This window comes from Orcinus orca, chromosome 1 (assembly GCF_937001465.1).
Source record: "Orcinus orca chromosome 1, mOrcOrc1.1, whole genome shotgun sequence".
In the NCBI taxonomy this organism is placed as follows: Eukaryota; Metazoa; Chordata; class Mammalia; order Artiodactyla; family Delphinidae; genus Orcinus; species Orcinus orca.
The window spans coordinates 211,937,991-211,959,374 of NC_064559.1; the positions used below are offsets into that span (position 1 = coordinate 211,937,991).

At 45.7% G+C, this 21,384-nt stretch overlaps 1 protein-coding gene across 4 annotated transcripts in view; it reads left to right on the forward strand.

Annotated features, from left to right (window-relative positions):
* GNB1 (G protein subunit beta 1) overlaps positions 1–21,384 on the forward strand; it is a 92,237-nt gene that overhangs the window by 36,754 nt on the left and 34,099 nt on the right. For 2 of the 4 annotated variants that reach the window (XM_033432714.2, XM_012534009.3), the window contains exon 2: positions 14,346–14,394. The exons of the other annotated variants lie outside the window; for them this stretch is intronic. The gene's annotated coding sequence lies outside the window, so the exon portion shown is untranslated. The remainder of the gene's footprint in view (positions 1–14,345; positions 14,395–21,384) is intronic. 4 annotated transcript variants of the gene reach the window in all.

Below are 21,384 nucleotides of genomic sequence, written 5' to 3' on the forward strand. Positions count from 1 at the left end.
TCAGTAGTAGTGGCACGTGGGCTCAGTAGTTGTGGCTCGCGGGCTCTAGAGCACAGGCTCAGTAGTTGTGGCGCACAGGCTTAGTTGCTCCGTGGCATGTGGGATCTTCCCAGACCAGGGATCGAATCCGTGTCCCCTGCATTGGCAGGCGGATTCCTAGCCACTGCACCACCAGGGAAGTGCTCCAAACAGATTTTTGATGCCCGTTTCTTTGTTGTGTTTCTGCTTCTTTACTGTGGTCCCCCTTCTCACCCCTTTTTTGATGACTGGGCTTTTTTGTACCAACAAGGTTTCCTTTAAGAGAGGGATAGCAATTGGAGTAAAAATCCAGGAATGGAGAAAACAAAGTTAATTTGGCAACTCCTGTCACATCCAGAGAGAGATAAGAAGTGGCTGTGTTTATCAGTGTTTAGTTTAACCAGGTGAGAAACTTGAGTGGCAAGGACAAGTCAGTGTGTGGAGCCCCTGCTTCAGTGCTTGGCACGAAACAGGCGTGATGAATGCATGAATGAAGGCTCACAAACGTGAGCCCAGATCTCAAGACCATTTATTGTTAAATGTTTTATAGACAATTTAAAACGTTCATCCTATTTTAGTGCTGTTGTATAGCATGGCTGTATGCTTTCAAGCTGGAAGTACTGGCATACTTTGGGGATACTGCCGGTTCGGTTCTGCTACCACAGTTAAGCGAGTATTGCAGTAAAACAAATCACATGACTTTTTTGGTGGTTTCCCAGTGCATATAAAAGTTGTGTTTACACTATATTGTAGTCTGCTAAGTGTGCAATAGCATTATGTTTAAAAAACATACAGACCTTAAGTTGAAAGTACTTTATTGCTAGAGAGTGCTAATCATTATTTGATCCTTCAGTGACTTATAATAGTAACATTAGGTAGTAACACCATAACAAATATAATGACAATGAAGAAGTTTGAAATATTTCAGGAATTACCAAAATGGGACATAGAGACACAAAGTGAGTAAATGCTGTTGGAAAAATGGCGCTGATGGACTTGCTCAACATGGGGCTGTCACAACTCTTCAGTTTGTAGAAAACGCAGTATCTCTGAAGTGCAGTAAAACAAAGTATGCCTGTAAATATTCCTAAATATTTGGCCTAAACTGGTGTATGGCACAAGAACAGGTTCACGAAATGCTTTTCTAACAGAGACCACGTAATAAACACAGACGTCAGCTGAGCTTCACAGTAAAGAGCACTGCCAGATTCTGAATGGTCTGAAGGCACAGAGTGTCTGTGATTCTTGCTGCTTTCCAGTTCCCATCATAAATCACAGACGCTTTAGAATATGAGTGACAGAAACACTTCAATTCAGAGTGCCTTCTGTTTTGCAGTTTTTACAGGAAATACAATGCTCATGTCTTCAGCTGGTAAGTTTTGGAAGCATGGTCCTTTTTCTTGACTGTGGGGAAATATATTACTTTTTAAAAGTTGTCTCTAACTCTTCAAGGCAAGAATACGTTAATGTTTCTCGGATTTCTCTGTAAGGGACCAGTCAGGATCTTGGTCAGGATCTTGGTCCAAATCTGGCGGAGAGCCCCAACTTCACCCGCAGCGTTTGTGTACGTGTATTTGGCCATCCTCAGACTCGATGAATCAGAATCCTGCGGGAGGGTGCCTGAAGTATGGTGGGTAAGGTACAAGGGCTTTCGACTAGGCCAGGCTAAAAAAGTTTGATTTTCTTCTGTAGGAGGAGCACTTGAAGACTGGAATCAGATGTCAAGAGCTGCCCTTCAGAAAGATAAATCAGGCAGTGGTGTATAGGATGGCTGGAGAGGGAAAGAGGTGGCTGGGGAAGCAAGTTAATAGCAGGCTAGGCAAAGGCCCGGACAGTGGGAGTGGAGTCCAGGGGGCGAGACAGGCAGATGGGTAGGATTGAGTGGCAGCTTGCGGGGAGGGGGTTTTCTGTGCCGGAAGTGGGCGGTGAATCCACTGTCAGTGGGTTTGGAAAGGAAAGCCTGTTACTGTGATAGGGGATTGAGCCCTTAGAGCAGTGCACTGCCAGGACTCTAGGGATCGGGCTGCAGTCAGGAAAGGGCGTAGCAAGGAGATGGGGGACAGCAAAAGAATGGTAATCCCCTCACCCAGCGTTCGAGGAGGAGGAGGTGATTGGCACGTCAGGTGTTGCTCGTACAGTCAGGTAAGGGGGCTAAGGGTCTGTTGCTGCCATCCCCCAGGTGGGAGGCAAAGGGTGTATAACTGGAGGCTAAGGGTTCAGGCTTGGAAGATAAGACAGGTGGGAATTTGGGGGTCCTCTCGCAGAGACTGTTGGTGAAGCCCTAAACTGAGGAGGTCATGGACTTACTTGCAAGCACTTAGGGAACGGATGCTTGGTGCTGGTGTAGGTATGATATACAGGTAGTTTTAGTAGAGTTATTTGGTTGCAAGAAACCAACCAACTGAAGCTCCAGATTAAGAAAAAACAAGAAGATGTAGAGACGTGGATGGACCTAGAGACTGTCATGCAGAGTGAAGTAAGTCAGAAAGAGAAAAACAGATATCGTATATTAACGCATATATGTGGAATCTGGAAAAATGGTACAGACGAACCGGTTTGCAGGGCAGAAATAGAGACACAGATGTAGAGAACAAACGTATGGACACCGAGGGGGGAAAGCGGGGGGGGGGGGGATGAATTGGGAGATTGGGATTGACATATATACACCAATATGTATAAAATTGATAACTAATAAGAACCTGCTGTATAAAAAAAATAAAATTCAAATATTAAAAAAAAAGAAAAAACAAGAATTAATTATAAGACTGGAATGCAGAGGCCCTGAGAAGGGACAGGAACAGCGGGGAGTGTGCCCCTCTTGTACATCAGTGTTACTCTTCTTCCTGCTGCTCCGTCTACGCCGTGGAGGGTGGCCTGCCACAGCTCTCCAGTTCATGTCCCACTTCCAGACCCAGAGAGCCCACTGCACTCTCAGTCTCAGTTTCCACATTATTGGGGGATACAGTTTGTTTGGTCTGACTTGAGCTGGGTGCCTGTCCTTGGTGTGGTCAGCTCTGACTGGGGTGAGTGGGAGCCAGGGGACCATCCCAAGACCAGGGTTTGGAGGAGGAATAATGGGGGCAGCTCTTAGAAAAGGTGGTGACAGACCCCTCCGCTCCAAAGCAAAGTGTCCAAAGCAGTGATGAAGGCAAGGCACAACCCTTGCTTACAGCCTAGTACGGTGGGAACATGGCAGTGCATCAGAGAACGGGAGGGAGGCTGGGTAGTTGGGGAGAGGGGCAGTCAGGGAGGTTTAATAAAGCTCTGTCTCTAAGGTTGAGTGCTGTTTCCTGGCAGAGGGGAAGAGAGGCCAAAGGACATTCTGAGCAAAGGGACAAATTTAGTTTTTGTATCTGATTTTCTTTCTTTTTAAAAAATGTACACAGACTTATTATTTTAAAATGACAGTAAGTGTAGTGCCAACGTAAGCCCCTGGGCTTGAGTCCCTTCGCTGGGTGTGATGCTAACTGTGCCTCTTTGTTCAGCTTTGAGTTAGTTACTGACCTTCCTTTGCCTGAGCTATCTTTTCTGTAATTTTACAGAATTGAAATGACAAGGAATGATGATAACAGTATGTATTCGTTGGGTTATTGAGGAATTAATCAGATGATGAGTATAAAGTACTTAGCAGCATAGCATTTGGCATATAGTAAGTACCTGATAAATTTTAGGGTTGGTTAACAATAATTTGACCTATGTCTTTTTTCGAGATACATGGTTAAAATCTAGTTTGGGGGTCTTAGGCTCTACCAGCTTAGCTATCCGTAAGATAGTGGGTACACTCCTGAGGCTTGCTCATTAAGTTGCTATGGGCCTTAGAGGAACAGTAGGCACAGTGCTCAGAGCAGTGCCTGATAACACACGTGAGTGCCATGTGGGTCAGACCTTCTGGGGTGGTCACTGTATCGGAATATCATTACTGTATCGAAGAGTGCATTAACCACCAAATCTAAGGTCCAGAAAAGAAAGAGAAGGAAATCATGTCTCCTCTGGATCTCCTGAGTTCCAGATGTGATGTCTTCCTTATTTTTTCGCCCTTTGGGGGAAAATATCCTTTAGTAGCTTCCTAGACTTTGTATGTCTTTATTCTGACCTTAGGATTGATAATTTTGAGTATACAGTTCTTGCTTGGAATTAGTTCAGGACATTACTCTGTTTTCTCCCAGTTTCCAGTGTTGCTGTTGGGAATTCAGAGCTGTTGATTCTTGATCCTTTGTATACCACCAATTTTTTCCATCTGGAAGCTTTTAGGATCTTACTTTTGCTTCTGGAGTTCTGAAACATGTAGCTTGATTGCAGTGTCTCTTCAGTCATTGTGCTGGGCGCTTGGCACGTCGTTTCAGTCTGGGAATATAGGCAGCCCTGGGAGGAGACTGTCAGTGTTGCGGCTGTGCCTCCTGTTTCTGTGTTGGATTTAAAGTGCTCTGAGCAGATTGCTGCTTCTGTCCGTTTTCCACATTGATGTATCCCTGGCTGTATTTCCGTACTTCTGCCCCCCAAAACATGCCAAATGTTAAGCAGTTACTACTGTGTTTGATAGTAAAGTTAGTTTTTTATTGCAAAATTTGAGCTATTCTTCTAGGCAAACCAAAGTTGGGGAAAAAGTTGGAGCTTTTTTTGATTTTGGTTTTTTTTTAAATTTTATTTTATATTTTTATACAGCAGGTTCTTATTAGTTATCCATTTTATACATGTTAGTGTATACATGTCAATCCCAATCTCCCAAATCATCCCACCACCACCCCCGCCACTTTCCCCCAGTGGTGTCCATACGTTTGTTCTCTACATCTGTGTCTCTATTTCTGTCCTGCAAACTGGTTCACCTGTACCATTTTTCTAGGTTCCATATATATGCGTTAATATACAATATTTGTTTTTCTCTTTCTGAGTTACTTCACTCTGTATGACAGTCTCTAGATCCATCCACGTCTCTGCAAATGACCCAATTTCGTTCCTTTTTATGTCTGAGTAATATTCCATTGTATATATGTACCATATCTTCTTTATCCATTCCTCTGTTCATGGACATTTAGGTTTCTTCCATGACCTGGCTATTGTAAATAGTGCTGCAGTGAACATTGGGATGCATGTGTCTTTTTTTCTTTTTAATAAATTTATTTATTTTATTTATTCATTTTTGGCTGTGTGTTGGGTCTTCGTTGCTGCACGTGGGCTTTCTATAGTTGCCGCGAGCAGGGGCTACTCTTCGTTGCGGTGTGCTGGCTTCTTATCGCGGTGGCTTCTTTGTGGAGCACAAGCTTTGTGCTCTAGGGGCGTGGGATTCGTTAGTTGCGGCCTGTGGGCTCAGTAGTTGTGGTGCACGGGCTTAGTTGCTCCACGTCATGTGGGGTCTTCTCGGACCAGGGATCGAACCCGTGTCCCCTGCATTGGCAGGCGGATTCTCAACCACTTCGCCACCAGGGAAGCCCCGCATGTGTCTTTTTGAATTACAGTTTTCTCTAGGTATATGCCCATTGTTGGGATTGCTGGGTCATGTAGTAATTGTTTTGTTTTGTTTTGTTTTGCGGTACACGGGCCTCTCCCGTTGTGGAGCACAGGCTCCGGACGCGCAGGCTCAGCGGCCATGGCTCACGGGCCCAGCCGCTCCACGGCATGTGGGATCTTCCTGGACCGGGGCACGAACCCGTGTCCCCTGCATCGGCAGGCAGACTGTCAACCACTGCGCCACCAGGGAAGCCCAGTAATTCTGTTTTTACTTTTTTAAGGAACCTCCATACTGTTCTCCATAGTGGCTGTATCAGTTTACATTCCCAGTTGGAACTCTTTGCAGGTCATATTGCATAGTTAACCACCCTTCTGCAAAAAATAAAGTTTCTCTCATAATTTTTCCCCCAAAGATTTACTGTCTCATATGGAAACCACAGTGAAATGTGTGTGTTTTTTTAAGCTTTTAATGAACACAAGAGAATACAGGATAATTTAAAAAACAATTGAGGGCTTCCCTGGTGGCGCAGTGGTTGAGGGTCTGCCTGCCGGTGCAGGGGACACGGGTTCATGCCCCGGTCCGAGAGGATCCCACATGCCGCGGAGCAGCTGGGCCCGTGAGCCATGGCCGCTGAGCCTGCGCGTCGGGAGCCTGTGCTCTGCAACGGGAGAGGCCACAACAGTGAGAGGCCCGCATACCGAAGAAAAAAGAAAAGACTCCACATGCCAATGCAGGAGACACGGGTTAGAGCCCTGGTCCGGGAAAGACCCCACATGCCGCGGAGCAACTAAGCCCGTGTGCCACACAACTACTGAGCCTGCGCTCTAGAGCCTGCGAGGCACAGCTACTGAAGCCCGTGTGCCTAGAGCCTGTGCTCCGCAACAAGAGAAGCCACCGCAATGGGAAGCCCGTGCACCACAATGAAGAGTAGCCCCTGCTCGCTGCAACTAGAGAAAGCCCGCACGCAGCAACAAAGACCCAACGCAGCCAAAAATAAATAAATTAATTAAAAGAACAAAAAACTGAGCATGGTTAGAAACTTATTATTCAGCATCGAGGGTTAGCCAAAACTGTTTTAGGTAGGAGCATCACAAGTGTTCCTGTGCGCCTCTCCTGCCCCTGGTGCACCTTCATACAGAGCTGGTTCGCAGACTGTGATGGTGGAAACTGCAGCCCCGGTGTGTTCTTGAGAAGGAGGTGGTGCAGACAGGAGGTTCTTGATGTGTCACTGTATGAAATCACTGTGTGGTATGATGCCGGGAATGTGGCTGGCAGTGTTCTACAGGCAAGTCCAAGCTTTGTACAGAACATCCAACATAGCACCTGAAGATACTCGTTAAGGAACCTCTGGACACACGAGTGGAAGCAAGGCAGAGCCCCAGCCTCCCAGGAAACGGGGTTAACGGAGCCTTTGTGGGTGTGGGGCAAGGTGTGTCCTCTGCCAAAGACTGTGTGTACTGTGTGGGGCAGAACGTTAACTTTGGGGGAGTCCTTATATATTCTATTGCAGTATGTTGGTTTTTGGGTTTTTTTTTTCAGTTTAGCAAACACCCACCTTTCTGCCAAAATAAAGTTGAAGGCTCATCCTCAAACTGAGGCAGCCTGCACATTTGTTTCCATCTTCATGTGAATCTGAATTTTGAGCAGAAGTTGGATGACTTGCGTTTCTGCCTCACTTCCGGCTTGCAGCGGGTTTGAGAGGGGTGTATTTCTTCTTTGGCCAATAATTTTTGAGAACAGTATTCTAGTGTCGTAAAGGTGAAGGCAGTTTACTGTTGAAGAAATTTGAAGGCTGTGGCGTGCTGAGGATTACAAAACCTGCGCGCAACTCAGCTGAAGAGTAGATTGACTCAACTTTCCATACTGATGGCCCCACAGAAGAAGGGGTGTCCCGTCCGTAGGTGTAGATACTGTTTACTTTGGTTTCTGCTGCTTTTCTCTGGTGCACATTGAAAAATTATATGTGATACACAGAAAGTGATCTGTTGTTAAGGGATAAAGGAATCAGTGGAAGCCAGACTTGAGGAGGACCCAGCAGTTGGAGCTGTCAGGGGCTAGACAGTAGCTGTGATTGCAGTGGAGTTAAATTAGAGAACAGTAACAGAACGCTGTCTGGAAAGTCCCCAGGTAGTTGAAAATTAAAGATGACCTCATAAGGGAAACTTGAAAATTTTAATTTGAATGAAAGTGAAAACAAAACATATCAACATTTGTGGGGCATAGTGAAAGCAGTGCTTATAGGGAAATCTGTAGAATTAAATGCTTACTACAGAAAACAGAAAAGGTCTCACCAATCTAAGCTTCTACCTTAAGAAACTAAAAGAAGAGCACATTGATTTCAAAACAAGCACAAGGAAGAAAATAATGACAGTAAGAGAGAATTTTGTGAAACTGAAAGCAGAAATACAGTAGGAAAAATCAGTGAAACTGAAAATTGGTCCTTTGAAAAAATCATATTGATAAACCTCTAGCCAGCCTGAGAAAAAAAAACACTTAAAACACTGTTAAAATGAATAAAAATTAATTAAATATGAAAAGTTAAATATTCATCTTTTTTTTAAAGTATACTCTTAAAAATCAAACTGCATTGATTGAGTCATTAAATCTTGAGGTTGTACCAAGTTTTCCAGCTACTAAAGCTTTTTCTTACTGTATTGGTCAGTGGAAAAGTCAAAAAAATAGTTATAAAATAAGTTATTTTCTCTGACTTTATCTTCAGGTCATCCCATCTTTCATTTGATCACTGCAAGGGCATATTTTTTAAATCTATATTTGCCTTTTGTTGGCTGTAGTATTTCCCTTCCCCAGCTTTTAATTTTGAATAACTTTTGAAGCTACAGAAAGTTGAAAGAATAGGTCAGTGAACATTCTTGTACCTTTCACCAAATTTCGGTAATTTGTAGCATTTTCTCTCTGCTTTTTTGGTGAACCGTTTGATTGTTGTGTCATGGTACTTTATTCTTCACAACTCCAGCCTGTCCCAAGAACAAGGATGTCCTTTTACATATCCACAGTAGTTTCGTGATACCCCAAATCTTAACGTTGATTCACTAATGCGTAATCCAAGTCCACATTTAGATTTCTTCAGTTTTCTTCAGAACGTCTTCATGTCCTTTATTCAAATTCAGGGTTTAATCAAGTTCATGTGTTGCACATTTTGTTATCTTGTCTCCTGAGGGTCACTACATCTTGAGCAGTCTTCCCACCCTTTTTTTTTTTTTTTTTTTTTTTAAGATGTTGGGGGTAGGAGTTTATTAATTAAGTAATTTATTCTTGCTGTGTTGGGTCTTCGTTTCTGTGCGAGGGCTTTCTCTAGTTGTGGCAAGTGGGGGCCGCTCTTCATCGCAGTGCGTGGGCCTCTCACTATTGTGGCCTCTTGTTGAGGAGCACAGGCTCCAGACGCGCAGGCTCAGTAGTTGTGGCTCACGGGCCCAATTGCTCCGCGGCATGTGGGATATTCCCGGACCGGGGCATGAACCCGCGTCCCCTGCATCGGCAGGCGGACTCTCAACCACTGCACCACCAGGGAAGCCCTAATTATTATTCCTTTTTACCCTCAGATTTATTCCTAAATTTGGCTAGGGGACCTCCTTCACGTTATCATTTCATATTCTGCCTCTTCAGGACAGGTTTGTACTAGAGAATTATTGAGAACTGAGAAGTTTACTTTGTCTCTTACAAGCCCCCAGTCCTTTATGCAAAACTCTTAGGACTGGATGTGTTCTAGAATTCAGCCTTTTTCAGGGTTTAGAAAGATGAAGTGGTGTGTATATCACACATGCACAGTGCCCGCAGCAGGACTTATAATCAGACACCTTAAATCTTGTGATAAAATGTATGACTGTTCACACTGAACAGGATAAAGGCTAACTAATGCCCTTATGTCCGTTCTGTCTGGGTTTAGTTATCTCAGAATTACAGATAAGTAACAGGGTACATGTGTGAGGTTATGTGGATATAGAAGGAATCATTCCCAACAGGTGTACCTTTGCTTGATTTGAAATTTTAATGTCCCCAGTAAAGGAATTCTCTAGGTATATCTCAAGAGGACTCAGTTTTTAGATTTTGAAAAATGTTGGAATAACAGTACTCATACAAATGCTAGTATTTGATACTTAAAATCTCATGATACTAGATTATGTGTGTACAAAGAAGTTCATCACAGAGAGATTTAATATTGCTAAATTAGCAACTGTACTGAATCAAAACATAGGCTTAGTTGATCTTATCAGGAGCCTTAAAGTGCCTAATCTTTGACATAGAATAATTCCATCTTTTAAAATCTTCTCTAAGGATATTAGCCTAATAAAATCCTGGGAACATGGCTTCCCTGGTGGCGCAGTGGTTAAGAATCCACTTGCCAACGCAGGGAACACGTGTTTGATCCCCGGTCCGGGAAGGATCCCACATGCCGCGGAGCAACTAAGCCTGTGCGCCACAACTGCAGAGCCCGTGTGCCATAACTACTGAAGACCGTGCACCTAGAGCCTGTGCTCCGCAACCAGAGAAGCCACCGCAGTGAGAAGCCCGCACACCGCAACGAAGAGTAGCCCCAGCTCACCGCAACTAGAGAAAAGCCCACGCGCAGCAACCAACACCCAATGCAGCCAAAAAAAAAAAATCGTGGGACTAGAACTGCCTTGGCTCTTGAGCGCCTTGAGCGGACTGTGGTGCCCCTGGCCACTGAGAATGGCTCGAAGTCCTCCCCAGCTTTTGTGCAGTGGCTTCTCTGGGCTGGGGGCAGGGCCCGTTCCCTCTGACCCCAGAGCCGGGGTTGGGTCAGCTGCACACCTGCTTCAGCGCTCCGCTCTCTGAACCTTGGGGTCCTGGCCTGTGCGTGCATTTCCAGGACTGTGCCCGTACCACACAGCTCTGTGTGAAACTAGCCCTTTCCTTTTAACCGAAGGACGTTGATGTACAATATTACGTTAGTTTCAGGTGCAGTACGTAGTGGTGTGACGCTTGCATACGATATGAAATGATCCCCACGATAAGTCTATAACCTTCTGTCCCCATACAGAAGCTATCACGATATTACTGACCATATTCCTTATGCTGTATGTTACATGCCATGTCTTATTTTATAATTGGAGGCTGTAGAAAGTAGCCCTTCTGGATTTTTATTAGTTTAGTTTGTATTGGTACAGTCCCTCTCTCTTTCTCTCTCTATACCTCATAGGATAATTTTTCATGCTTTCTCCACGAGACTGTAAGACCCATGTAGGTGGCTCACATCCCTGGTTGTGACATGTTGTTTTCAGCGTTAGCACACTATCTCACATTATAGGCATGGAAATAGTTGTTGAGTGAATGGATGTTCAAGGGATTTGACCCATACATCACTTAAAATTAAGCCAAGGTATTGGGTAGACTTCAAAGACTAGTGTTTGAGGTGCAGCCAGAGGCAGCCTGAAGGCAGTACTGGGCAGGGAGGGTGTGGTGTGCGGCTGTCTGGTCCCTCTGTGAGGGAGTGGTCTGGAAGCTTTGTGCTGCACGGGTTTGCATAGGCAGACTGTGTACAGAGGATAAGAGGGAGGGATGCAGGGCTCATGCCCTCCTTCCAGGAGGCCGCCACCGGCCAAAGGAAGATGGTCTAAAAGCAGTGTTGGGGTAGGCGAGGCGCTGTTTATTTGGAATATTAGAAGTGTTTGGTTTGCTCATAAAAATCATGATAGAGTTGTTGTTACTCTGTTTAAATATATGATTTGAATTTTATTTCACATATTTAAAATTGGACTAAAAATTGGTCTGTAAACGGTTGTACCTTTTTCTTGAATTTTATGTTTGCATCTTCCTCCAACTTCTCTTTCTAACTGGGTCTCTTTCTAAGAACGTTAAATAGAGAACAATTCAGCATGTACTCATGCCACCCCTTACTTCCACTCTGTAGCAGCACCCCTCGTGGCTGGGCTTCAGAGTAACCATGGAGCGTCCTCCCTGCCAGCCTGCTGCCTGAGAACCATCTTTTCTCCTGACTGTCTGGCCATGCGCTGCCCCCTCCCCTGTGGGCCCTGGAAACCCGTCAGCCAGGCTCATCAGTCTAGTGTGCTCAGCCCTTAGGGGTCTAAAGGTGGGACTCACTTGCCACTGTACCTTTTGCCTCTAGTAGGTGTGGTAGCTTTGTAAAATGTAGCCTTTGGTTTTTTAAATCCCTGGTTTTCTGATTTTCTGTAAAAGTGGTACCCCTAGTTTAGGATCACATGAATGTGTGCTGCTGTCTAAGACAATGGTCTTGTTCTCTGTGCTGGGTTCTGTGGGCTGGGCAGTCAGAAAAAGAACCCCACTTGGGTCTTATTTTTAGCCAGAAATGAGTCCAGACAGCTGTCCATGTGAATCAGGGGGAGGTGGTTTGGTGGTGCTCTCAGCATCCTCTGTGAGCTGGAGGGTCAGTGCTCTCTGGGAGTTAGCTCCCTGTCTTCTCTTCCAAAGAATAGAGAGCTTGAACTTTGTTTCATGCCTTGAGCCACAAGGCAGTCTAGGCCTTTGAATTAGAGCAAACAATGATACATTTTTCTATTTTACTTTCTTCTATCTGTCTCTTGATGTGGAAAATACGTGAAAGGACTTACATTTGGAGATTGGGGTGATTGTGACAGTTACCTTAAAGGAGTGGCTCTCACCTGGGATTAGTATTGCTCTCCCCATGTGACATCTAGTGGTGTCTGGAAATTTGGGGTTGTCACAGCTGGGGAAGGGGATGCTGAGGCCGGCCAGCTGCTGAATATCCTACAGAAGACAGGACGGCCCCCACCACAGAGAACAAGCCACTCTAAAATGTCAGTTGTGGGGCTTCCCAGGTGGCACAGTGGTTAAGAATCCGCCTGTCAATGCAGGGAACATGGGTTCAAGCCCTGTTCCGGGAAGATCCCACATGCTGCAGAGCAGCTAAGCCCGTGCACCACAACTACTGAGCCTGCGCTCTAGAGCACGCAAGCCACAACTACTGAAGCCCACGTGCCACAGCTATTGCAGCCCGCGCGCCTAGAACCCGTGCTCCACAACAAGAGAAGCCACCGCAGTGAGAAGCCCGCACACTGCAATGAAGAGTAGCCCCCGCTCACTGCAACTAGAGAAAGCCCGTGCGCAGCAACAAAGACCCAATGCAGCCAAAAATAATAAATAAATAAAAAAAATAATAAATGTAAAAAAACCTGTCAGTTGTGCCAAGGTTGAGATTCCCCGGCTTTCAGTTTGATGGCTTCATGAAGCCTTGGGTGTACACTCCCGGGAGCCCGGCTCAGAGGGTTCATGGGGGCGAGAGCCGTAGTTTGCCCCCGTCTCCAACTTCTTCCACACCCACCGGTTTGGTTTGGTTTGGTTTGGTTTTTTCAAGTACCTTTAACAGCACTTATTCTTTCCCCCACCCCGAGGTAAAATTCATATAACAAAACCATTTTAAAGTGAACAATTCAGTGGCATTTTAGTAATTCACAGTGTTGTGCAGCCACTACCTCTACCTAATTCCAGAACATTTTTGTCACCCCAGAAGTATCCCTGTATCCGTCGAGCAGTTGTCCGTTGCACACAGAGCCCCTGGCAGCTACTGCCTTCTGTCTCCGTGGATTTGCGTGTTCTGGGTATTTCACATAAACAGAATCATACAGTGTGTGACCTTTTGTGTCTGGCTTCTTCACGTAGCGTAATCCATGCTGTATGTGTAGCAGTGCTTCATTCCTCTTCATGGATGAATAGGATTGCATTGTGTGGGTGTACCACACTTTGTTTATCCACTCATCTCCTGATGGACATTTGGGCTGTTGCCCCCTTTCGGCTGTTGTGAAGAGTGCTTCTGTGAACATACGTGTACATGTATTGAATACCTGTTTCCGGTTCTTTTGGATGTATACCTACAAGTAGAAATGCTGGGTTGTATGGTGATTCTGTGTTTAACTTTTTGAGGAACCACCACACTGTTTTCTTCCATGCCCACTTTTACTGCCAGAAAAGTATGTGCTTGCTTATAACATAAGCAGCGTTTGAGCATAATTCGAAAACAAAACTATTTTGTTATAAATAAATGCCTTAGAATTCATAGTTCGACTGGGGGACGTCAGCTTGTTGATGCCTCTCCTGACCCCCAGGTTAGAGGCATGCACTGAGTTTGTAAATGTAGTAGAGAATTGATCAGTAGGCAAGAGGTAACCTGTGAAATGTCCAAAAGCGGCCTTTCCACAGAGTATTTTGGAGAGAGTACCAGAACATCTTTAAGTGTATTGAAACTTAGTTTCTGGGAAAGAGCAAGCAGGTATTTCAGAAGAAATCTAGAAGTAAATATTTTTTCACACTGGCTGCAGTGTGATGAGAGGCAAGTCCAGAGGCTTGTTGCTGTGTCTGCTGCTCTGGCCTTCTGGACACCCAGGGCCACATCTTTGGACGGCACTGCAGCAGCGGGACTGGGCCAGAGGGATGGGCTGGAGATGTGCCCAGGTTGACTTGCCTGCACTTAGGGAACAGTCAGCCTGTGGCTTCTTTGACATTCACATGAGATCCTCTGTGGGCCAGATGGGAAAGTCTGGGGAAGGTTACTCTTAGAATCTTCTTGAATTGCAATGTTTTTTTTCTGTTGCTGTTACTATAATTTTTGTAGTAAGAGGATTCTAAACACCCCTTCCCCCTGATGCTTTTCAGTTTAATTCAAGATATTTTCCCTGAGGCATTTCTAAGGATTTTTCTTTTTTTTTTAAAGAAATTGAGATCAGATTTCTTCTTTTCCACACTGAAAAACTTACCACTAAGTTAATACAAAGTACTGATAAGTAAAGTGATTTGGGGGCAAGAAATGGTGATGGGGAAGGGGCGGAATTATGTGCTTATTAACATGTATGGAATATTGTGCCTCACAACCTGAATCAATGCAAATACAGCCTTTTCTCTGTTGCAGACAATTTTACATGTTTTGGAGACCAGACCAGAAGCACTTCTGAATTAAGGTAATTTTGACGTAATTGATTCTTACCAGTTTTTAAAGTACAATATTTAAATTTCTTCAGGGTTTCTTTTTTTGAGAACCTGGTTTTTGTTACAGTTTTGCCCATCTCTCATTTTTAAGCCCAAAGTTGTTTTCAAACACATTGATCCAGAGAAGGGTTTTCTCTTCAAAGTCTTCATCCAGTCAGTGTTCAGCACGAAGGGCTAAGGTCCCAGAGATGATGGTCCACATTCTGGACAAGAGCAGTATTTCTCCAGCTTCTTTCAGTAGAAAGCAGAAGAGCCTCTTTTGCAAATCAAATCTTGGTTGGAATACCAGCAGATCATACAGATAAAGGTGAGGCCACACAATTCAGAAGAAAATTCCAATATGTTTGTATGGAATGGGGGCAATAAATGTGTCACAGTGTTGGTGGTGAATCTGGGCAAGGGTATCCAGTTCTTTGTATTATTCTTGCAACTCTTTGTAAGTTGAAATTATTTATTTTTTTATATTTATTTATTAAAAATTTAATTTATTTTTTGGCTGCTTTGGGTCTTCGTTGCTGCGCCCAGGCTTTCTCTAGTTGCGGCGAGCAGGGGCTGCTCTTCATTGCGGTGCGTGGGCTTCTTATTGCAGTGGCTTCTCTTGTTGCAGAGCACGGCCTCTAGGCACATGGGCTTCAGTAGTTGTGGCTCGCGGGCTCGGTAGTTGTAGCTCGCGGGCTAGAGAGCACAGGCTCAGTAGTTGTGGCACACAGGCTTAGTTGCTCCGCGGCATGTGGGATCTTCCCGGACCAGGGCTCGAACCCATGTCCCCTGCATTGACAGGCGGCTTCCTAACCACTGCATCACCAGGGAAGTCCCTGAAATAATTTTAAATTGAAAAACAAAACTAAAACGAATGAATTAGGTGCTTGACCAGTTCGGTATCCATATGTAAAAGGTGAACTTGACTCCATAGACAAAAATTAACTCTCAAAATGAATCAGACACAACCTAACAGTAGAAAACATCTAAAAGAAAACAGAAAATCGTTGAGACTTTGGGTTAGGCAAGGATTTCTTAATGACATCAAAGACACAGTTCATTTAAGAGAACATTTATAAATTGGACTTCATCAAATTTAAAAATATCTCCTCCTTCAAAAACACTGTTAAGAGAATGAAAAGACAAGCCACAGACTGGCAGAAAATACTAGCCGATCACACGTTTTCTACATAACTTATGTCTAGAATAAGTAAAGAACTCTTACAATTCAATATTAAGAAAACAACAACCTGAAAAAAAAGCAAGTGATTTGAACAGAGACATCACCAGAGAATATAGAGAGATGGCAGATGAGCACGTGAAAAATCATTAGCCATCAGGGAAATGCAAATTAAAACCACAACGAGGGGACTTCCCTGGCCATCCAGTGGTTAGGACTTCGCCTTTCAATTCAGGGAGTGTGGGTTGGATCCCTGGTTGGGGAGCTAAGATCCCACATGCCTTGTGGCCAAAAACCAAAACAGAAGCAATATTGTAACAAAATTCAATAACGACTTTAAAAATGGTCCATGTCAAGGGGCTTCTCTGGTGGCTCAGTGGTTGGGGGTCTGCCTGCCAGTGCAGGCGACACGGGTTTGAGCCCTGGTCCGGGAGGATCCCACATGCCGCGGAGCAACTAAGCCTGTGTGCCACAACTACTGAAGCCCGCACGCCTAGAGCCCGTGCTCCCAACGGGAGAGGCCACCACAGTGAGAAGCCTGTGCACCACAGTGGAGAGTGGCCCCCGCTCGCCGCAACCAGAGAGGGGCCCGCGTGCAGCAACAAAGACCCAACGCAGCCAAAAATAAAATAAATAAATTTATTTAAAAAAAAACACACAACGAGACACCACTAACCACCTATTACAGTGGCTAAAATGGAAAAGACTGACCATACCACGTGCTGCCGAGGGTGTGCAGGCGCCGGACTCTCATGCACTGATGGTGGGCATGAAAAATGGTGCAACCGTGTTGAAAACAGTTCAGCAGTTTCCTAATGGGTTAAACGTATGCTTGCCGTGTATGATCCAGCCTTTCCACTCCTAGGTGTTTACCCCAGAGAAACGAGGGCAGACATCCGTGTAAAGACATGCAACAGCATGGATGCATCTCAAAGTAACCATGCTGAGGGAGCGAAGCCAGACCACAGAAAAGTACATACTGTATGATTCCACGTATATAAAACTCTAGAAGATGCAAACTTACGTGTAGTGACAGAAAGCAGATTCATGGTTGCCTAGGCGTCGGGGGTGGGGTTACAGAGGGACACAAGGAGACTTTTGGGAGTGTAGATGTGTTCATTACCTTAACTGAGGTGGTGGTTTCATAGGTGTATAGTATGTCAGAGTGTATCAAATTGTAATTGTTTATTGTGTTATTTACCTTCAATAAAGATATTTTTTAAGCTAAACGAGCGATTAGCATAGGAGCAGGCCCTGCCTCTACCTTCTGAACCCCTGTATCACGCTGGTGGCTGCCGCCGCCCATATTTTTCGTTTGTGTGAAGGGCCTATTCCACTGACTGGGTCGGAAGAGTGACAGGTGAGGGAGAAGTTTTCTGTTACTTAAATCATTTCAAGTGGAAAACCCTATTGCTGCTTTTGTAACAAGTTCAATTTAGTGACATTTGCTGTGGTTCAGTCGGGTTTTAAGGACCTTATGTGGATTCTCATTGAGGCCTCATAGCATGTGAGGTAGGTAGTGTTACTGTTTCTACTTTCAGACCAAAATTCAGAGGCACAGAGAGATTGTCAACTCGGTGGAGGCCACCTGGTACTGAGAGTGGGGTCTGGAAGTCAGAAGTGCGGCCCGCAGCCAGGTGCAGCCACGTGGCCTCTGCCAGCCGGTCCTGCACAGGCCGGCTGGACGTGCAGAGGCACGTGGGAGACCCAGTTGTGCTCATCGTAGTTTGCAGGGAGTGTGAAAGCAAAGATTACGTCTGCGTACTGGAGTGCAAGTGGCACAGCTGAGAGCAGAGTTCCCCCCAAACTTGAGGGTTACAGCCTCTCAGAGGTGCCTCTGTTTTGTGCAGTTGATGTCCAGTCCCTGCCACCTTTCCCAGTTAGACCTTCCTACTAGGTGTGTGCCGTTCACTTCTCGGATAGCATCAATTATGTATGAAGTTTGGCTCTGAAATCCTTGAAGTGGGACTTCCTGTGTGGCCTCAACGGGTTTGAAGGGGTATGTACTAGGCTCTGTGTTCAACCTGGGAAGCAAGGTCAGCTGTAGAGGGAGAACAGGACGGAAGAACAGATGGGTTTTTTAGTGCATCAGACAGAAGGATTCAGGAGAAAGGGTCACTGGCTGTTTCCTGTGACTCCAGAGGGAAAGGCGACCTGGGTGAGGGTAACTCACACCTGCTGTCCAGCACTGGCTCAGCCCTGTCTTCCCATCCCACTCTCTGAGCTGCCACTTGCAAAGGACCTCGCGCCTCCCACTGTGATTTCTGCTGTCACTCCTAATTGCCAGCATCCGGTAGGTGAGCGAGCTGATCTGTAAGGCGACGTAGGGGAGGTGATACTGGGGTCAGGTAAGACCACCTCATCTTGCTCAGTGTCTGAGCTGGGAGACGGGTTAGTTCCATGTGGGGAGAGCCTAGTTCCTGTTCCTTTAGGAGGTTACTGAAGTGGGTCAGGCAGCCTCTAGTTGGGTGCCTGCTGTGTGAGTGAAGAGATGAGAAGGGCCCAGTGCTGTGCTGGCCACTACAATAGCTGGTGGCCACTAGCCACATGTGACTGGTGAGCACTGGAAATGAGGCTCGCCCAAATTGAACTATAAATACACCCTGCACTTGAAAAATTTAGTGTGGACTTGCCTGGCGGTCCAGTGGTTAGGACTCCCAACTCAGGGAGCACAGGTTCGATCCCTGGTCAGGGAAGGTTCTGCATGCCGCATGGCTCCACCAGAAGGAAAGCTCAGTGCGACAAATGAGCGCGAAATAGCCTGCTTACAACTGTTCTGTATCGAGCACATGTTGGAACAACGTTTCTGGTTGGGTTAAATAAATGTATTATTAAAATTAATGTGACCATGTTTCTGTTTACTTTTTTAATGTGGCTGATGGAAAATTAATTCCACATGTGGCTCCCGTTGTACTTGTATCGGACAGCGCCTGCTTAGAGCGATGAGCTGATTGGAGGAGATGGGTAGGAGCTGAGATGAGTGAGGCACTGGGTCCTCTGAGCCTGGGGCCTGGAGGTGACACCTGGCAACTCGTAAACCTGAATCACAGCTCACCTGAACTAATGACATTCAATTTTCAAACTAATGGTCAAAGCAGTTTTAATTTTTTTTAATTGAAATACAGTTGATTTACAATGTTAAGTTAGTTTCTGGTGTACAGCAAGTGATTCAGTTGTATATACATATTCGTTTTCATATTCTTTTCCATTATGGTTTATTACAGAATATTGAATGTAGTTCCCTGTGCTGTACAGTAGGTCTTTGTTGTTCACCTGTTTTATATATAGTAGTTTGCATCTGCTAATCCCAAACTACTAATAATATCCCTTCTCATCCCCTTTCCCCTTTGGTATAAGTTTCTTTTCTATGTCTGTGAGTCTGTTTCTGTTTCATAAATAAACTCATTTGTGTCATATTTTAGATTCCACATTTAAGTGATATCATATGATATTTGTCTTTCTCTGTCTGACTTCACTTAGTATGATAATCTCTAGGCCCATCCATGTTGCTGCAAATGGCATTATTTCGTTCTTTTTTATGGCTGAGCAGTATTCCATTGTATATATACACCACATCTTCTTTATCCATTCCTAAGTGTTCCTAAGCAACACTTAGGTTGCTTTCATGTCTTGGCTATTGTGAATAGTGCTGCTATGAACGTTGAGGTGCATGTATCTTTTCGAATTAAGAGTTTTCTCCGGATACATGCCCAGGGGTGGGATTGCTGGATCGTACGGCAACTCTAGTTTTAGTTTTGTAAGGAACCTCCTCCATACTGTTTTCCATAGTGACTGCACCAATTTACATTAAAAAAAAATTTTTTTTGGTGGGTAGAGTGGTTTTAAGATGCTGCCTCTAGAAGTGGAGAACCTAAGATCTCTTGCCCCTGGTGGGATACCTCCATTAGGAAGAAAACACTGCTCCCCCCGGCTGGGGCAGAAGGCCATGTCCAGGTGTTAACTTCCATTGCATCATTGTCGGAGAGCTTGTCCTCCTGGAATGACGTGTGGGAGCAGGTGATTCAGGGAGTGAAATTTCTTTCTGTGGTCCCTTGACCATTTCTAGCCAGTTAGGGATTGCTTAGAGGGCCTGCATGGTTAACTCTGGAGTTGGCCTAAATCAGAACCGTGGCCAATGCCGTTTGTGACTGTGAATCTCGGGTAGGTTGTGACTCCTTTTCCTCCTGTTTACCGTGTGGACAATCGGTTGAACCTCCTCCTAGAGGGTGGTGAGGACACATGTGACATTACATGGCAAGGGGTCCTAAGTCAGCTGTGACCTCAGAGTATATTGTGAATCACCTTTTATGTGATTTTGAAGCAGTCAGGAATCCAAGTGGTGAGACCCTATAGACTCTTCTGAGCCAGCTTGTGAGGTTGGCCTCGTCTGTCGTTCGTTTAGACTCTGGTCTTGGGGGATGGAGCCACAGCGTCTTCTGTCCACAGCAGATGCTCGGTAGACAGGGGTGAGGAAGACAAATAAGGGGTTTGTAGAGCGAAACCAAGAGCACTGCTGATAAAGGGAGAATGGCCCCAGTTCCCGGACTCGGCCTGGGTGCCACGCCTGGTCGGAACGCAGACAGGCTGCCCCGTTTCCTGCAGCAGAACCGCTCAGCAGAGATGTTGGGTGTCGAAGAATCACAGAGCTGTTTTGCAAAAGTCAAGACGTATTCAGAAGAAATTAATATACTTTGATGAGTATGAGTCATGCTTTTACTTTCTGTAACTTTTGTGGGGAGATGCTAGCTGTAGGCTGTCTGAATTGACGGTTTTGAGAGGAGCAGTTTAGGGCAGCTCTGCTCACGTAGAACAAGACCTCGGCTCCCTGGGTTGTCGCTTAGGACATCTCTCCCACTGTCAGCAAGGGTGTAGTTATGCGTCCCGTCCGTAGGGGTTTCTCTCTCGTGGCCCACTTTTCACATCACGGACAAGCCTTGGCTGCTGCCTTCAGGTGGGAAGACAGAATCCCACAGCCTCGAAGGAAGCAGGGGAGCCTGAGCTGCGCCTGGCTCGCGGTGGAGGAGACGCAGAGACGCGGCAGGGGCTGCGTGTTGGGGCGGGGCTGGGAGATGCTGGGAATTGCGGGGGGGGGGGGGGCGCGGAAAGCACATTCCTGCCACCCCTAGGCAGGTGCCAGCCGGCAGAGGTGGGCCCTGGGCAGCACGGAGCTGGGCAGCAGGTGGTCTCTGCCTTCCCTGAGCCCCCACCCGCCCCCCGCAGCACTGCCCTCTTGGGCTCCCTTGGCTCCCACTGTCCGTGCTGCCAGGGCCCCTGGGTCTTCTAGGCCTGCTCTGGTACTTTGTTAGCTAGAAATGCGAGGTGGATTGAGATTCACGTTCCCTTCTAGTTCAAGAATTCTTCTTAACAGGCACAAAACAGTATTCGTATGATAGCTTAAATAAGATAAGTCTGGGTTTTAAATTATTCAGCACAATAACAGTATGTTTGCAACTTTGCTTTCAGTACCGTACTTCTTATCAGATGTTTTAATGTGTTCTGAAATGTAAATTCCTTTTTTATATAAATATATTTATTTATTATTTATTTTTGGCTGCGTTGGGTCTTCGTTGTGGTGCACGGGCTTCTCACTGCGGTGGCTTCTCTTGTTGCGGAGCGTGGGCTCTAGGTGCGCAGGCGTCAGTAGTTGTGGCACACAGGCTCTAGAGTGCAGGCTCAGTAGTTGTGGCACACGGGCTCAGTTGCTCCGCGGCGTGTGGGATCTTCCTGGACCAGGGCTTGGAACCCACGTCCTCTGCATTGGCAGTTGGATTCTTAACCACTGCACCACCAGGGAAGCCCTGAA